At 35.3% G+C, this 17965-nt stretch overlaps 1 long non-coding RNA gene across 6 annotated transcripts; it reads left to right on the forward strand.

Annotated features, from left to right (window-relative positions):
• Positions 1 to 6709: 6709 nt before the first annotated feature.
• LOC110791395 (uncharacterized) lies at positions 6710 to 9448 on the forward strand. 6 transcript variants are annotated; one of them, XR_008931456.1, is made up of 5 exons: positions 6710 to 6885; positions 7748 to 7901; positions 8031 to 8566; positions 8734 to 8894; positions 9211 to 9448. It is a non-coding gene; the product is annotated as an uncharacterized lncRNA (long non-coding RNA). The 6 variants fall into 6 exon arrangements; XR_008931455.1 differs by lacking the exon at positions 9211 to 9448 and adding an exon at positions 7283 to 7495 and having other exon boundaries at positions 6710 to 6898; positions 8734 to 9108; XR_008931453.1 differs by lacking the exon at positions 9211 to 9448 and adding an exon at positions 7283 to 7495 and having other exon boundaries at positions 8734 to 9108.
• Positions 9449 to 17965: the final 8517 nt, after the last annotated feature.

The raw sequence follows: 17965 nt of genomic DNA on the forward strand, positions 1-17965 counted from the left end.
TCTCATAAGCATCAACTATATAAATGACCGGCATGTAATTTGGTGTTTATTAATTTGAATCACTTAGCTCCATTAGAAAATAAATTAAACGAATTATAAGATAATCTAATTGAAAAATTACTTCGCATGATAAATGAGTACGTGGTGTACATGTGTAGTTGATGAATTTAATGAATCTTTTCACTTTTATGCATGGACTACATGTATTTTGGTCAAACATATAGATCTGACGAAAAATCTCAAAATTTAATTATTCAAAGTAGCAACCAGAGCATCGCCCGGGCCAAACACTAGTTACATATATAAAGGAGGCATATTTGCTGAAAGATTAAAGCGCCACCTAGGATTACTAATGGTTTCGGCCAATGAAAAATAAGATTTCTAATTTCTTTTTGAATTAAAAAAACCAAGTGTCACATAGATAATTAATTAGGTGCCACGTAGATATTTTAATTAATTAATTATTAATATATACAACTCCATCGAAAATCAAACACTCTAATAATTAAAAAATAATCGATTGCCACGTAGATAATTAATTAGGTGTCACGTAGATATTTTAATTAATTAATTAATTAATTACTAATATATACAACTCCATCTAAAATCAAACACTCTAATAATTAAAAAATAAATCTAAAATAAAATTCATCCAAAATCAAACAATAATCTAAAATAAAATAAATAAAATTCAATTTAAAATCAAACATTAATCCAATATTAGAGCGCCACGTAGAAAAATCTAATGGTTTCGGCCAATGAAAAATAAAATTTCAAAATTAATTTTGAATTAAAGGAGTCGAGTGCCACGTAAAGAAATGATTAAGTGTCACGTAGATATTTTTGATTAATTAATTATTAATGTTACGCATATACAATTTCATCCAAAAAAAACACTCTCATAATAAATAAATAAAATCTAAAATGAAATTCAATGCAAAATCAAAAACTAATCTAATTTAATATATAAAAGTGGTATATACATAGGATTTTTATTTAAACAAAACAATTTAATAGAATCCGTGCATCGCACGGGCTAAAATCTAGTAATTAATAAAAATATATACTCGTGGTACCTAATTATTTACCTACGTGGCACTCGACTTTTTTTTATTCAAAAATAATTTTGAAATCTTATTTTTCATTGGCCGAAAACATTAGATTTTCTACGTGGTGCTCTAATATTTGATAAATGTTTGATTTTGGATTGAAGTTTTTTTAGATTAATGTTTAATTTTGGATGAAATTTAGTTTTTAGTTAGTGTTTTATTTTGGATGAATTTTATTTTAGACTAGATTTTAGCCCGTGCGTTGCACGGATTTCATTAAATTTTTAAGTTAAAATAAAGCTCATATTACAACTGTTATATTTTATATATTAGATTAGATTAGTGTTTGATTTTGAATTGAATTGAATTTTTGATTTTTTTTTATTAATTATTAGAGTATTTGATTTTGGAATTGTATATATTAGTAATTAATTAAATTAAAAAAATCTATGTGACAACTACTTATTTATCTACGTGGAACTCGACTTTTTTAATTCAAAAATAATTTAGAAATCTTATTTTTCATTGGCCAAAACCATTAGATTTCCTACGTGGTGCTCAAATATTGGATTAGTGTTTGACTTTGGACATAATTTTATTTTAGATTAGTGTTTGATTTTTGATTAAAATTTATTTTAGGTATTTTAATTATTAGAGTATTTGATTTTGGATGAAGTTGTACATATTATTAATTAATTAATTAAAATATCTATGTGGCACATAATTATTTATCTACGTGGAATTCGAAATTTTTAATTCAAAAATAAATTAGAAATCTTATTCTTCATTGGTCGAAACCATTAGTAACCATACGTGGCGCTCTAATAGTTCAGCAAATAGGCCTCCTTTTATATATATATATATATATATATATATATATATATATATATATATATATATATATATATATATATATATATATATATATATATATATATATATATGTATATATATATGTATATATATATATACATATATATATACATATATATATATATATACATATATATATATATATATATAATATTAGATTTATTCTCTAATTATTAGAGTGTTTGATTTTGTATGGAGTTGTATATATTAAGAATTAGTTAAAATATCTACGTGGGACCTAATTAATTTTCTACATGGCACTCGATTTTTTTAATTCAAAAATAAATTAGAAATTTTATTTTTCATTGGCCGAAACCAATAGTAATCCTAGGTGGCGCTCTAATATTTCAGCAAATATGTCTTATTTATATATATATAGATATATAGATCTATAGGGGAGGGATCCGGTGAGAACACCTCCTTATGTGAGAACACTTCTTATGGTGAGAACACTTTTACACTCTCTATGTTCTATATTTGTTCAACAATGTTCTAAATTTTCAAACTCATGTTCTAAATTTATTCAACCATGTTCTAAACTTATTTAACCATATTCTAAATTGGTTCAGCCATGTTCTAAATTTATTCAAGCATGTTTTAATTTTATTCAACCATGTTCTAAATTTGTAAGCTCATGTTCTAAATTTATTTAAGCATGTTCTAAATTTATTCAAGCATGTTCTAAATTTATTCAAACATGTTCTAAATTTATTCAACGATGTTCTAAATTTTCAAACTCATGTTCTAAATTTATTCTACCATGTTCTAAACTTATTTAACAATGTTCTAAATTGGTTCAGCCATGTTCTAAATTTATTCAAGCATGTTTTAATTTTATTCAACCATGTTCTAAATTTTTAACCTCATGTTCTAGATTAATTCAAGCATGTTCTAAAATTATTCAACCATGTTCTAAATTTGTAAGCTCATGTTCTAAATTTATTCAAGCATGTTCTAAATTTATTCAAGCATGTTCTAAATTTATTCAACGATGTTCTAAATTTGTTCAACAATGTTCTAAATTTGTTCAACCATGTTCTAAATTTGTAAGCTCATGTTCTAAATTTATTCAAGCATGTTCTAAATTTATTCAAGCATGTTCTAAATTTATTCAAGCATGTTCTAAATTTGTTCAACCATGTTCTAAATTTGTTCAACCATGTTCTAAATTTGTAAGCTCATGTTCTAAAATTATTCAATCATGTTCTAAATTTTTAAGTTCATGTTCTAAATTTATTCAAGCATGTTCTAAATTTATTCAAGCATGTTCTAAATTTATTCAAACATGTTCTAAATTTGTTCAACCATGTTCTAAATTTATTCAAGCATGTTCTAAGTTTATTCAAACATGTTCTAAATTTATATTTCGCAGCCACCAAAGTGAACTCGATTTTAATTTTTGGAATTGAGAAATCAATTGAAATCGATTTTAATTGTTGAATTCAAATTTCAAAAATCGATTGAGAATGCCGATTAAAATTCAATTTTGAAACCTCCTAACAATCAATTGACTGATATTAGAATCAAAGAAATCAATTTAGAACATGAAACTGGATAAATTTCGGATTAATTTAGAACATGAATTCGGATAAATTTACTGATATTAGAATCAAAGAAATCAATTGATTTAGAATCTTAGAAAAACGAAATCGATTGATTTAAAATCGAAATCGAAATTGAAGAATCGAAGAATCAAAGAAACCTAAATCGAAGAATCAAAGAAACCTGAGAGTTCGAACTCCGATTCGCGAACCACAACCACCGTGATCGGTGACGAATTTCTGCGAGCAGCGGCGAGCGGCGAGCGGCGTGAGGAGAGAAGAAGCGGCGGCGTAGAGGAGAGAAGAAGCGGCTGCGTAGAGGAGAGAAGAAGCGGCGAGAGATGAGCAACAACGGCGAGTGGTGATTGGCGAGCTGCGGCGAGACGCGAGAGATGAGTGGCGGCGAGCTGCAACGAGAGGTGAGAGATGAGCAGCGGCGGTGATCACCGGCGGCGATCAGCGGCAGTAGCGATCGAAAAGGGAAGAGAGAGAGAGAGTAATTGAAGAGAGAGAGAGTAACTGAGGGGAGAGAGAGGAATTGACGGCGATGATTTATTAAATTAGGGTATTTGTTTATAAAAATTACGAAAATACCATTATAGAAAGTGTTCTCACCGTAAGGAAGTGTTCTCACGAGAGCCTTCCTCTATATATATGTATATATATATATATATATATATATATATATATATATATATATATATATATATATATATATATATATATATATATATATATATATATATATATATATATATATATATATATATATATATATTATATATATTTATATATATATATATTTATATATATTTATATATATATATATATTAGATTAGATTATGTTAGTTTTTTATTTTGGATTGAGTTTCGTTTTAGACTAGATTTTAGCCCGTGCGATGCACGGATTCTATTAAATTGTTAGGTTAAAATAAAACTCCTATATATATCAACTGCTATATTATATATATTATACTTCCTCCGTTCTTATTTACTACCTCTGTTTCAAAAAGAACTTTACAATTACTATTTGCACGAACTCCAATGCAATATTTAACTATTAATATATCCAATTTCGTATGTGAAAAAATATTAAATATTAAAAACATTAGGTTTTGCACGTGGCGCTTTAATATTGGATAGACGTTTGGTTTTGATTGAATTTTATTTTAGATTAGTGTTTGATTTTGGACGAATTTTATTTTAGATTTATTTTATAATTATTATAGTGTTTTATTTTGGATGGAGTTGTATATATTAGTAATTAATTAATTAACATATTACGTGGCACCTAATTAATTATCTACATGACACTCGATTTTTTTAATTCAAAAATAAATTAGAAATCTTATTTTCATTGGCCGAAACCATTAGATTTCCTACGTGGCGCTCTAATAATTTAGCAAATTCACTGGTCGCCGGCGCTCTAATAATTTCACTGGTCGCCGGCGCTCTAATAATTTCACTGGTCGCCGCTCGTAGTTCATCGGCGCTGTTCGTAGCTTGCCGCCGCCGCTAGCAGTTAGCCACCACCATCAATCGGCAAAATCACTTCAATCGCCGGTCTCCGCTAACCACCGCTCGTATCAATTCTTATCGAAGGTCGTCGAACTAGAACTTGAACCAAAAGTTGAACAACATCGCAAACATCAAACTAAATCGAACCAGAAATTGGTAATTTCAATTCATCAATTCTCATTTCTCGATTTCTCAATTCAGAATCAATTTTAATCGGCAATTTTCAACCGATTTCTCAATCGATTTTTCTTAATCGATTTTTCACTCGATTTCTCAATCGTTTTCTCAATCAACTTGGAATTAAAATCGAGTTCTCTCAATTCAGAAATGTTAATCAATGTGAGTGTGATTTCTAATATGAAATTATAATCAGAAATTATAATCGAAATCCGAAGATAGTTCCTAGATTTCTGATATGTCAGATTAACTACTTAATTAGAGCTTGATTCCTTGCGGGGTGAAGTTGTCGTAAGATAGTTCCTAGATTTTGATATTAATTGTCAATTTGAATTACGTATGCAATATTATCTGACATTTTTCAATACCAATACAGAAACTTATAGTTGTTATATTATTGTTCAAAATTAGTCGAAATTGCCTCGTATTGCTGGTCGATCATGTTGTTTTTTATTGAATGGTTAATCACGATGCCATAAATTTTATGATGTTATTCTCAGCTCAACAAATTTTCTTGTACCGTGTAGCTTGAATGAAGTTTGAACACTGTTGAATAAGGCTTTAATAAATTTAGAACATGCACGAATAAATTTGGAACATGCTTGAATAAATTTTGAAACACGGTTGAATAAAGTTAGAACATGCTTGGATAAATTTAGAATACTTAATAAATTTAGAACATGCTTTAATAAATTTTGAAACACGGTTGAATAAAGTTAGAACATGCTTGGATAAATTTTGAACATTCTTGAATAATTTTAGAACATGCTTGTATTAATTTAGAACATGCTTGAACAAATTTAGAACATTGTTGAATAAAATTAGAACATGCTTGAATAAATTTAAAACACGAGCTTAAAAATTTGGAACATGGTTGAATAATTTTAGAACATGTTTGAATTAATTTAGAACATGCTTGAATAATTTTAGAACATGATTGAATTAATTTAGAACATGAGTTTGAAATTTTAGAATATACACTAGTAGAATAAAGGTGAATTGCCGCACCTCATTTGCCTCATCTATACCTAGTCTATACCTCTATACCTAGTATTTAAAAAGGAACATCATAGCTTATTAGAAGCCATGTGTCATCTAATTATTAGAAGCCATGTGGCATCTCTCCTTTCATCCATCATTTTTTTTTTTATTGTTTCTATGATTTACAACATCTAAATTCTAATGCCTCTTCCACTCCATTTTCCTTATTCAACATCAAGTTATTAATAGTCTAATATACTCATTAGTCTCTTCCACTCCACCCCTTTAACATCCTATATTTATTCAACATATAATTTTTATATTTTTCCAACTTTCAAATTATACCTCTATTTTATTCATATATTACCAAAAATCAGAGGTACTCACTAATTAAAACTTCAAAAGACATCTGAACAACCACTATACAACTGTTCGTTCTATAAACGGGCTCAAAAGCTAGTTATTTTAGTAATGGTGCAAATTACTTTCTAATTGCCGCATTTTGGTAAGAAAGAGCATTAAATGTATATTTCTAATCTTCCGTATTCCTAAAATCCTTTATTAATTTGTTCCCCCTTTGTTATTTTTAATCAACTCTTTACTCCTAGCGCAAAACCACAAGCGGACCCTCTCAGTTCAACCTCGCCGTCGTAACTCAGGTGTTGCTCCACCTTAGATTCACGCTGCTGTCGCATTCTTCTCGCTGCTAGTTACTGCTTCTCCTTGTTGGTTTCGATGATGTTGCTGTAAGTTCTAAAAGTAATAATCTGATTCTAAAGGTTAGGGTTTTTCTACTTGAATTATGCTAAAGATCTATCAATCCATCTTTAATCTAAAAGTCGAAATTTGTACTAACACAACCACCGGATGCACAAGCGAGAATTTTTATTTTGTTTATTGTTAATGTAAATTCTTAATTTTGGAACAAATCCATTATGAATTTCTGTCAAATTTTGCTTCTTTTCAGATAATTTCAAGTTATTTTGGTTGTTTGTTGTTTGGGAGAGATAAATTGGTTATCTTCTGTTTAGTTTTCGTTTATTTTACACCATTTTCCCTCTCCTCAATTTGGGCTGCTCTTAGTTTTTAATCGAAAGAGGGACAATCTACTAATCTAGGGTTTTTTTTATCTCTTTCGTTTAGAATTAGGTGTTTGAAGATGCATAATTATGAGGATTTCATGAAACTCTACAAATAGATTTTGGGATATTGGGTCGAGATTGATTCTTTTGCTGAAGGAAATTCTATTGACGTCGTTCCTCTGCTAGAAGTGTTGACATAGGTACTTCCAGCTTCTCAGCTGGAAGTACTGATGTTGTTCCTTTGTTAGAGTCGTTTTCTTGCAGATGTTAGAAGGTAACTGGTTTCACACTTTCACCTTGGGCAATTCAATTTTGTTAATAACTTATTCACATGCCTTAAATATTTCATGAATTGTGCATTGGCGATAGTCAGTGATGCCAGTGAGCTTTACTCGTATTTTACCAAAATAATTTAGTTTACTCGTTCTTATGGAAAATGTGGGGAAAGTGTGGGGCTTTTGGTTCTTTCATTCATGATTATGCGACTTGCAAATTCTTGAAAGGTTTTAAACCAAAAATTGATCAGGAATGGAGAAAGAGAAACACAAGAAGCACATGGTGCAGATGTACAACTACCCAATCACAGAGAATGAACTCTTGGTAAATGAGATAGTCCATGAACATTGTCATGGTTCACCAACAAGCTCTACATGGATGATGAAGCTGAGAACGATTTTAAGGTGTGTCCATGGTGCATTGGTGTTTTTTGTTCATCTATCCTTTAGAACCATTTGGTGGATGCATTAGTCATGTGCTTATATTGGCGTTGTTCACATGTGAAGTCTTGAATCCGTCATTTGGTTTTGCAGGTGAAAATTAAAGAGACAATGGAGAAAGCCTTTTGGGATGGTATCTTGGAATCTATGAACCAGAAGCAGCCTGACTTCAGTTGGGTTCTTAAACTTACGGCAGAAATTAGGGATGGACTGTGCAAGATGTCTCCCTGTAGCTGGCGACATGAGATTATTGATACGATTAATATTGATATCCTTTCACATGTAGTTTAATTTTTCAAGCCTGTGGACACCATGGTGCTTCATAGACATATCATTTATCATAGGAACAATGCTATCTATTGTCATATAACTTACTATTGTATGTTTGTTGTTGATCGTCCTTCGTTTTCTTAGGTTTTAAAAGTTGGAACTACTTGGGAAATTTACTGGAGTATGCATTGACCACTCTGCAAAGCCTGTCAGCCCCAGGAAATGATGATGAGATAAAGGCTGCTCACCTAAGCATGTTAAAAGAACTGAGTGAGGTCTCACATTCTGGAGATAATACAAAATCTTCATATGCCATAGCAGTTATCAAGGGTCTTAGTTTTGTCTTAAATGAGATTCAGGTGTGTAGCTGATTGGATCCTTGACTTCTTTGTTTGATCTTCTGGGACTTTTGAGTCTTCCCTAATTCTTATCAGCAAATTATATGCAGCCACTTATTTGGTCATCATGTTCATACGATCATACCAATTAGGAGAACATTCAGTTGTCTGCTTTCTATCTAATGCAGGTACGAAGTACATGCTGCTGATAGAAATAATATCCCTGTATCCCAGAGTGAGCTACATAAACTTCTTGAAAATCCATCGTTAACTGGGATTCATATACTCGTTCTCGGCAACAAAATTGACAATCAGAAGTTATTGCACAGCAAGCATTGATATATCAGATGTAAGTTCAGTTAAATTGCACTCCTGTTATAATCATCACATTATATTTTGCGCCTTTCCTTGATTTGGTACTGTATAACTATCGTATGCTTAGTTTTTTCTTGCTATTTTTTTTATGATGGTACCGATGGGCAATCCCACCAATTGGAAGTCCATCCTTTGTGAATACTCTCAGATCCATCAAGCTTGTAGTTAATAAATTATATTTTTGTTTACATGTCAACTCCACTTTTTTGGAGTAAATTTGTGTATAAATAGGCATTAAAAATAACAAAGTGCAAATTGAGACGAATGCTTTCTGTCAATTTTTTTGTCAGGTTTTGTCAATATGAAATGATTATTTTCTGGTGAAGCTCCTGCATTTATATTTTTTTTAAAAAAAATTCAATTACATTTGCCGCGTTTCTGCGTAAAAGATGAGGCAATTGATATTTACATTTGCTTCATTTTTTGAACCAAATCGCAGCAAATGACTTTTTTTTGTTGCATTCTTTTCGCGCGGCAAATGACAATTGTAAATTGCAGCCCTCAATGGTGCAACGACCCAAAAAATGCTGCAAATGAGCTGTTTGTAAGTGCGGCAATTTAACATTATTCTACTATATATGTATATATGTATATGTGATGACTAGGTTCTCATGTTCTAAATTTAGAACATTGTTGAATAAATTTAGAACATGCTTGAATAAACTTAGAACATGATTGAACAAATTTAGAACATCGTTGAATAAAATTAGAACATGCTTAAATAAATTCAAAACACTAGCTTGAAAATTTAGAACATGGTTGAATAATTTTAGAACATGGTTGAATTAATTTAGAACATGAGCTTAAAAATTTAAAACATGGTTGAATAAAATTAAAACATGCTTGAACAAATTTAGGACATCGTTGAATAAATTTAGAACATGGTTGAATAAATTTAGAACATGAGCTTGAAAATTTAGAACATTGTTGAATAAATCTAGAACATTGTAGAACAAATTTAGAACATGGTTGAACAAATTTAGAACATGGTTGGACTAATTTAGAACATGCTTGGTAAATTTAGAACATGGTTGAACAAATTTAAAACATCCTTGAATAAATTTAGAACATGCTTGAATAAGTTTAGAACATGGTTGAACAATTTTAGAACATCGTTGAATAAATTTAGAACATGGTTGAATAAATTTAGAACATGAGCTTGAAAATTTAGAACATGGGTGAACAAATTTAGAACATGGAGAGTGTAAAGGTGTTCTTACCATAAGAAGTGTTCTTACATAAGGAGGTGTTCTTACCGGATCCTTCCCCTATATATATATATAGAGAAAGGCTCTCGTAAGAACATTTTACTCGGTAAGAACTAGACCTATCTAACGGGTCGGGTCGGGTCAGTGTCGGTCAATTTCGGGTTCGGGTTCGGGTTCTATTGGGTCGGTCACTTTCGGGTTCGGGTTGACAAATGCTTGTTCAAGACCTAGAGCGTTCAGGTTCCGATTGACCCAACGGGTTGAGAGCTTTTGTTACGCCTTTTTTCTAAAAACAATTTAATGTTTTTTTTATGTAGCCGGTGTATTAACAAAAATTAATGGGTTGGGATATGGTGAGAATTACGAGAATTTACAACAACCAAACTGTACGTCTTTAATTATTACCTACGATTTAATACTACCCGCAAGGCTGCAACTAGATTAAAGCGTAGATTATCAGAAATATAGTAGATTATAAAATAAATTAAAATAAATAAATTAAAGCGTGGAAAAATGGCTGCAAAACTAAATAATAGAGTCCACCTGGCAAGATTTCCCAAGTGAGTCAAAATTCAATATTCCTCACACTCATGCTAGTTTATTCCTTCTTCAATATGTCCAAACAATAGAAAAATAAGAACATCCAAACTCATCTACAAGTACCATTGTACGTATGTTTTGATTACAGGGAATGAAAACATCTCAGCTTCAATTTTTCCAACACCGACGAGAAATTAATTACAGGGAATGAACATCTCAAAGAAAGATGAGAGATTTTAGAGACCGTCGACCATGCCTGCCTTGCTCTATAAACCATAGAGGATGAGAAAGAAAAAGAATGGAGTGTTTGAGACTTGAGAGGTGAGAGGTGAGAGGAAAGCGGCTAAACTGACTTTAGGTTTTAGGTTTTAGGTTTAGGTTTGTTTTTTCGTTTTATTCAAAAATAAAAGTTCTTTCATCTTTACCCCTTAACCCAACGGGCCAGACCCGACCCATTCTTGACCCGAAAATATCGGGTTCTTAGGGTTCGGATAAAAACGGGTTACGGGTCGGAAAATCTTGTTCAAGACCCGCTTTTTTCGGGTCGAGTTCGGGTCAGTTTTCGGGTCGGGTCGATTTTTGACAGGTCTAGTAAGAACACTTCTTACGGTAAGAACACTCTCTGGACCGTAGGATGAAATCAAATATAACCGCACAAATTTGATAGGATAGTAAGGACATATTCGTAATTTTATGTGCAGACTACCCTTTTATTCTTCCTCGTCGGCATTTTTTTTCTCTCTCCACTCCTCACAACTTTCTCTCTCTTCTTTCTTCAATTGCCGATGATTTTAGCCCCAAATTTGCCGCGATTTCTGCTCGTAGCCACCACCAACATCCGGCGACATCCATCCATTGCCTCTCGTGGGTCACTTCTCGCCTCTCTCCGCTGCGGCTGCTTGCGGTGGTGGTTCCTTCGTTGCCATGAAATCGAAATCAATTATTTCTCAATTTGAACGAAATCGAAATCGAACCAAAATTGAACGACAATACTCAATCGGCATTCGAACAAATTCAAACCAAATCGAACGAAATCGATTGTGGCGGCGGTTTTCATTATTTCCGGCCAATTCTCGCCAGTCGCGGTGGTTCCTTCTCGCGGTGGTTCTTTCTCGCGATTTCGAAATCGATTTGGCTGCTCGCCGGCCACTCCTTCTCGTGGTGGTTCCTTCTCGCGGTGGTCACTTCTCGCCGCCACCGCCGCTGTCTGTTGTGCAAGAGATTGATTACCGAACACCTCCTAATAAGGTTGACAATTAGTATTACTCTGTCCATGATTTTTGAATGTGTTTGAATGTGCTGAAGATATCAAACAAACTCAGTCATCCTCAGCAAGGAATAATGTTAGATTGTGTTTCTGAAAAAAAATTAATTGAATTCATCAGATGATGTTTAGATCGGTGTACTTAGTCTATGCTCCGTACATTCTAACCTTGATCAACTTGAATTTAACTATTGATCTCGAAAATTCTTCGATGTTTAAAAAAGTACTAACTTGAAGTTGCTGATTTTTTTATATATAGCTAGTAGGGTGTATTGTACGTTGTTATTTTTTTTAATAAAGTTAGAACGTGCTTGAATAAAGTTAGAACATGCTTGAATAAAGTTAGAACATGCTTGAATAAAGTTAGAACATGCTTGAATAAATTTAGAACACTATTGAATAAATTTAGAGAATGCTTGAATAAATTTCTAACATGCTGGAATAGATTTAGACATGCTTGAATAAATTTAGAACACTGTTGAATAAAGTTATAACATGCTTGAATAAATTTAGAACATGCTTGAATAAATTTTGAAACACGGTTTAATAAAGTTAGAACATGCTGAAAGTTTGAATAAATTTAGAACATGCTTGAATAAATTTAGAACATTCTTGAATAAATTTAGAACATACTTGAATAAATTTAGAACATGGTTGAAAAAATTTATAACATGTTTAATAATTTTAGAACATGCTTGAATTAATTTAGAATATGAGCTTGAAATTTTAGAACATGTATATATGTATATGTGTTGACTAGGTTCTCATGTTCTAAATTTAGAACATTGTTGAATAAATTTAGGACATGCTTGAATAAATTTAGAACATGGTTGAACAAATTTAGAACATCGTTGAATAAATTTAGAACATGGTTGAACAAATTTAGAACATGCTTGATTAAATTTAGAACATGAGCTCGAAAATCTAGAACATGGTTGAATAATTTTAGAACATGCTTAGAACACGAGGATAAAAATTTAGAACATGGTTGAACAAAATCAAAAAAATGCTTGAATAAATTTAGAACATGGTTGAACAAATTTAGAACGTCGTTGAATAAATTCAGAACATGGTTAAATAAATTTAGAACATTGTTGAATAAATTTAGAACATGGTTGAACAAATTTAGAATATGGTTGAATAAATTTAGAACATGGTTGAACAAATTTAGAACATAGAGAGTGTAAAAGTGTTCTTACCATAAGAAGTGTTCTTACATAAGGAGGTGTTGTGGGATCTTTTCCGGTGATGATGTGTCACGCTCCTCGGAGGTATCAAGTATGAGCTGGCACAAACCTCTGGCAACCTGCAAAACAAGAATATTCCCGTAGGAATATTCCCTCCGATGCTTAAGTAAGTATAGGCTAGAGAGATAAGTGATTTATAGAGAAGGCAGAGCAAAGATAGCTTTTAGGTAGGTGGGAATGAATTGGTTGTCCCTCTTACCTTGGGCTCTGAGCTATTTATAGGGCTACGGTTTCTTGGGAATTGATCCCTCAACCCTAGCTGCAGGATGTGTTGCCTACTGAGGATTGGGGACACGTGTCCTTTGAGCAATAATTTATGGACCCTTTGTAATTTGGGCCTGGCCACCAACAAAGGTGGGCTTTTTATTAAGACATTGTTCTCTTATTTGTAGGCTTGGGTCATCTTCCAATCTTTAGACCCATGAATCGCCAGATATGGGCTGCACTCACCATTCATCCCCATGGGCCTTATTGTGGAGATATTCAAGCCCACATCATTTGCCCCTCATGAGGAGTGAAAACGGATGTTAGTTTTTAGTGCTCTTGGATTATCCTATATGGTAATGACGCGTGGCAGGGGTAATCATTTCTTACCCCTCTATAAATAAGTGACTGCTTTGAGTGATTTCCCCCTCATTTCTAAAAATCATTTGAGAGACACAAGAGAAGGCGATTTCTGGCGTCTAGCAACCACCAGGAGGTACTGTAGCGCCACCGTAGTCTTCGAACCCTTGTTCTTGAAGTTCATCATCTTAGAGGAATTGAATTTCTTTGGAAGTCTTCTCTTTAATCCAACATGTAATATTTCTTTCAAGGAAACGTGTTTTTGTTGATTTTTGTTATTTTTGTTCCCTTCTCCTGATACGTTGATCTGGTCAAAGACTAAGGACGGCGACCCGCTATTTTGACGTCTTCATTTTTCAAGTTGTGCCCCTGTCTTGAGCCAATTCTTCAGCCCGTGTAGGATATCATGGTGCAGATAGAGGAAGATCCATGCTTCGAGGGGGAATCTTCTTCTCCCATGGAAGAGGACGCTCCCATAAATGAGCGTGCAGAGGGTGCGCCAGCGGGCCCGTCCAAGAGTGAAGAAGGTCACCTTCATCCTTGCGACATCTTCCCCCTTCAGACGTGGCTGCATTATTTAACTGAGCAGGGAGTTGATTATGGGGAGTCTTTGAACTTGGGCTCTGAATACAAGTTCTGCATGACGGCCGACATAGATTGCACCAACTTTGGTTTGGTGGAAGGGGAGTTGCCGTGTACAACTCCTTTTTAAAATTAGGCATGAGGTTTCCTCCTCACCCTTTCGTGGTGGAGCTACTGGAAGGTTTCAACATAGGGTTGAACCAGATGTCTCCCAACTCCTGGGCCGGCGTGTTTAGATACATTGCCAGGTGTGAACTTGAGGGCATCACCCCTTCTTACCCGGCATTTCTCAAAATAGCTTCAATGTCCAAAGTTCCTCAGGCCGCCGAGGGTTGGCTGACGCTTAGTTATAAGGGAGCATATAGGATCGTCATGGGCAAGGCGTACAAATGACACCACTGGCGAAAGAAGTGGGTCGTTATCAGGACTACTAATCTGGAGATGTGTAGCCGAATGAGGCGGTGGACGCTTCAAGCCAACTTTGTTGGAAGAAGTGGTTCTTTTCCTCTGGTTTCTGCTGCCCTTTGGGACCGAATTTCGTCTCTTTTCAAGGCCAAGCCGCTCACAGTGGGAACCAAGACGGCCTATATACCTGAGGGGTGGTTGCCTCATTTGGATCAGTTGGACGATCCTATCTTCCTCTGGGCTATGGGCTTGTGTCCGTATATGCCGAGAGGTAATACCTTGTAACCTGAGTCTTTTGTTGTCTTGTCCTCTTTTTATGTTTTCTTGACGTCTTCCTCTTCTCTCTCTCTCTCCTTTTTTTTTTTTTTTTTCTCCAGACGAAGCGATGGAGAAGCTGGACAACGCAGCCAAGGGTCAAGTGGACATGTCGTCCTGGCTGGCTGAGGTGCTTGACACAAGTACCTTCCAAGCACTACAACGCCAGAAGGCCGCTGAGTAGACCGACCCAGAACAGGTCGTCCATCAGCCTAATCCTCCCGCGGAGGAAAAGAAGGTATTATTACTTGTGCTTTCTAAAATATGTGATCTCCTTCAGTGTTTGCGACTGATGTTGTTTTATCTTCCTAGGGTTCGAGGAAGGCCGCCACGACTGCGACGCCTTCCTCCAAGCGCAAAGCTGGTGGCACAGGCAAACCTTTCTTCAAGCCAGCAGCTTCGAAGGCGTCTTCGTCAGCGAAGGCGTCTCCAGCGTGCCAAAGAGAGTTTGCCTCTCCTAGCTCCCAGAAAGCTAAGAGGACAATTGATCCGCGTGGGGGAATTCCGGAAGACGTCCGCCGGAACATTCCTCCGAGGACGGCGGAGAGGGATAGGAATTCGGCTGGTAAGTTTTACTCCAACATCGTAACCACTTGCCGTCTTCGTATGGAAGTTCTATAGTCTCTCCCAGAGATTCTAAGGCTGTTGTTTTTCCAATAGAAATACCCGACCCTCAGAAAGCCATTGATGCTGAGTTGAATCAGATCCCTTCTTCAGGTCGGTTCACTTCTCGGGACCGCGTCAAGATAATGAACCAAGTACGCAGTGCTATTCCTCCGAAGTACGCTGAGACTCTTCATGAGGCGGCCGAGACTCATCTTGCTGCCATGCAGTCCTCTGTGCTGGATGTAAGTTATATTGTCCTTATGAAGATATTTTTGAACACAAATTTACGTTTTGAAATTTACACTTGCCGCTTTGTAGATGTTTATACTGCTAGATTCGCTGAAGAAGTGGTGTACTTCCCTGGTGCATGAAGAGGCTAGACACCGCCTTCTTTCTAGTCAGTGCGGCAATCAGCATTTTGCTGGGCTAGAGGAGCTTCGTTTCAAGAGGAAGGAGGAGATTGACGAGCTGACCAAATCCTTGGCTTCTCAACGCGCTGAAAATAAGCAGCGTCTTGAACAGATTGATCAGAACTTCCAAGAGATGGAGGATCTATATGAGAAGACAAAGGAAAAGGAGGCTGAGCTTTCTCGTCTTGACACCAAGTCTAAGGAACTGGAGTCACAGCTGTAGGCGGCTCGTAAGGAAGTGGCTACGTCCAAGGAGGTGCGTAGCCAGTCTGCCGTGCTGGGCGAGAGGTCGATCCGAGGGGGCATCAAACTGGCTTGGAACGCAGAGTTCGCCAATATGCGCCCCTTCAGCTGGTTCGAGAAGTTCATAGACTATCAGGTGGAGGTGGAGAAAGCCCTGAAAGAAGGACGTCCTCCCCCTGAGTATGTTCCCGGCGACGATGATGATTGAGGCATGCTAGGGGCCTTGTATTTATTTTGGGTTTATTTTTGCGACGCCTCGCTTAATGGCGCTATGTGCATAATTTTGTAATTATGACTAACTCATTGGAATGAATAGGCGTCTTTTGAATGTTTCTGTTTTTTGCTTTATCTTATTTGTCGTTCCTGTTTATTTTTATGATGTTCTCTAGTTCACCATTTATAGCCGACGCCCCTAAATATGGACGGCAATTATTTGCCTTGGTCTTTATTGCCAAGGTCTTTTGCTACTTCATATAGCTGCTGAAAAATGTGTATCCCCTGTGTTCTAGGTGATCAGCCTAGTGAGGGTGCTAATCTGGGCCACTTCTTAGGCCTTTAAACGACTAGTCTTTAATTCTTAAGAGAATATTATTGTCTGGGCCTCTTTAGGAGATTTGATAACGTATTTGGCATAAATAAAGATTCCCTAGCAAGGCCGGCTTGCAGGGAGATTTTTCATTTAAAATTCAATAAACCGTGCTACATGATGCGTCTATAGTGTGGACGTCTTCATTCTTACAAAATGTTCATTCATTAATCAAGATAACATAGATGTCAAATTAGAAAAAGTATTTCTTCAGGTTGTCCGCATTCCAAGTACGTAAAATCGGACGCCCCTGCATGTCTTGAATTCGGTAGGTTCCGTCTCGAACTTCCTCATAGATCTCATATCGACCTTCCCAGGTAGGGGTGAGTTTTCCTTGTTCATTGGCACGTCCAACGGCTTCCCTCTTCCTTAGCACAAAATCTCCAACTTTTAAGATTCTTCTAGAAACCTTCTTATTGTACTCTCTAGTCATTCGGAGTTTGGATAGTTGTTGGCGTAGAGCCGCGTTCCCTCTGGTTTCCGGTAAGAAATCCAAGGCCGCATTCATCATTTCCCAATTGGCGTTTTCATCAAATAACATGACGCGCAAAGTTGGCTCACACATTTCGATAGGTAGGACGGCTTCAGCTCCATATGCTAATAAGAATGGTGTTTCTCCTGTGGAGTTTTTTGCCGTTGTCCGTATAGACCATAAGACATTGGGTAACTCATCGGCCCACAACCCTTTTGCTTCATCTAGCTTCTTTTTCATCCCTTCAGAGATGATTTTGTTGAATGCTTCCACCTGCCCATTTGCTTGAGGACGTCCAACTGATGCAAAGCATGCCGTGACGCCATGATCAGCTAACCAGCTTTCCAACTTGGGTGTCTTGAATTGTGGCCCACTATCAAAGACAATGGACTGAGGCACACCGAATCTTGTAATTATGTTTTTCCAGATGAAGGCTCTCACGTCCTGTGCCTTGGTATGTTTCAGGGCTTCAGCTTCTACCCATTTGGTGAAATAGTCAACAGCAACTATCACATAGCGCAGTCCCCCTAGGGCCGTCGTATAAGGACCTAGTAAATCCATCCCCCATTTGGAAAATGGTATGGGACTTGTGATGGGTGTTAG

The sequence above is a fragment of the Spinacia oleracea genome, chromosome 3, assembly GCF_020520425.1.
Source record: "Spinacia oleracea cultivar Varoflay chromosome 3, BTI_SOV_V1, whole genome shotgun sequence".
Taxonomy (NCBI): Eukaryota; Viridiplantae; Streptophyta; class Magnoliopsida; order Caryophyllales; family Amaranthaceae; genus Spinacia; species Spinacia oleracea.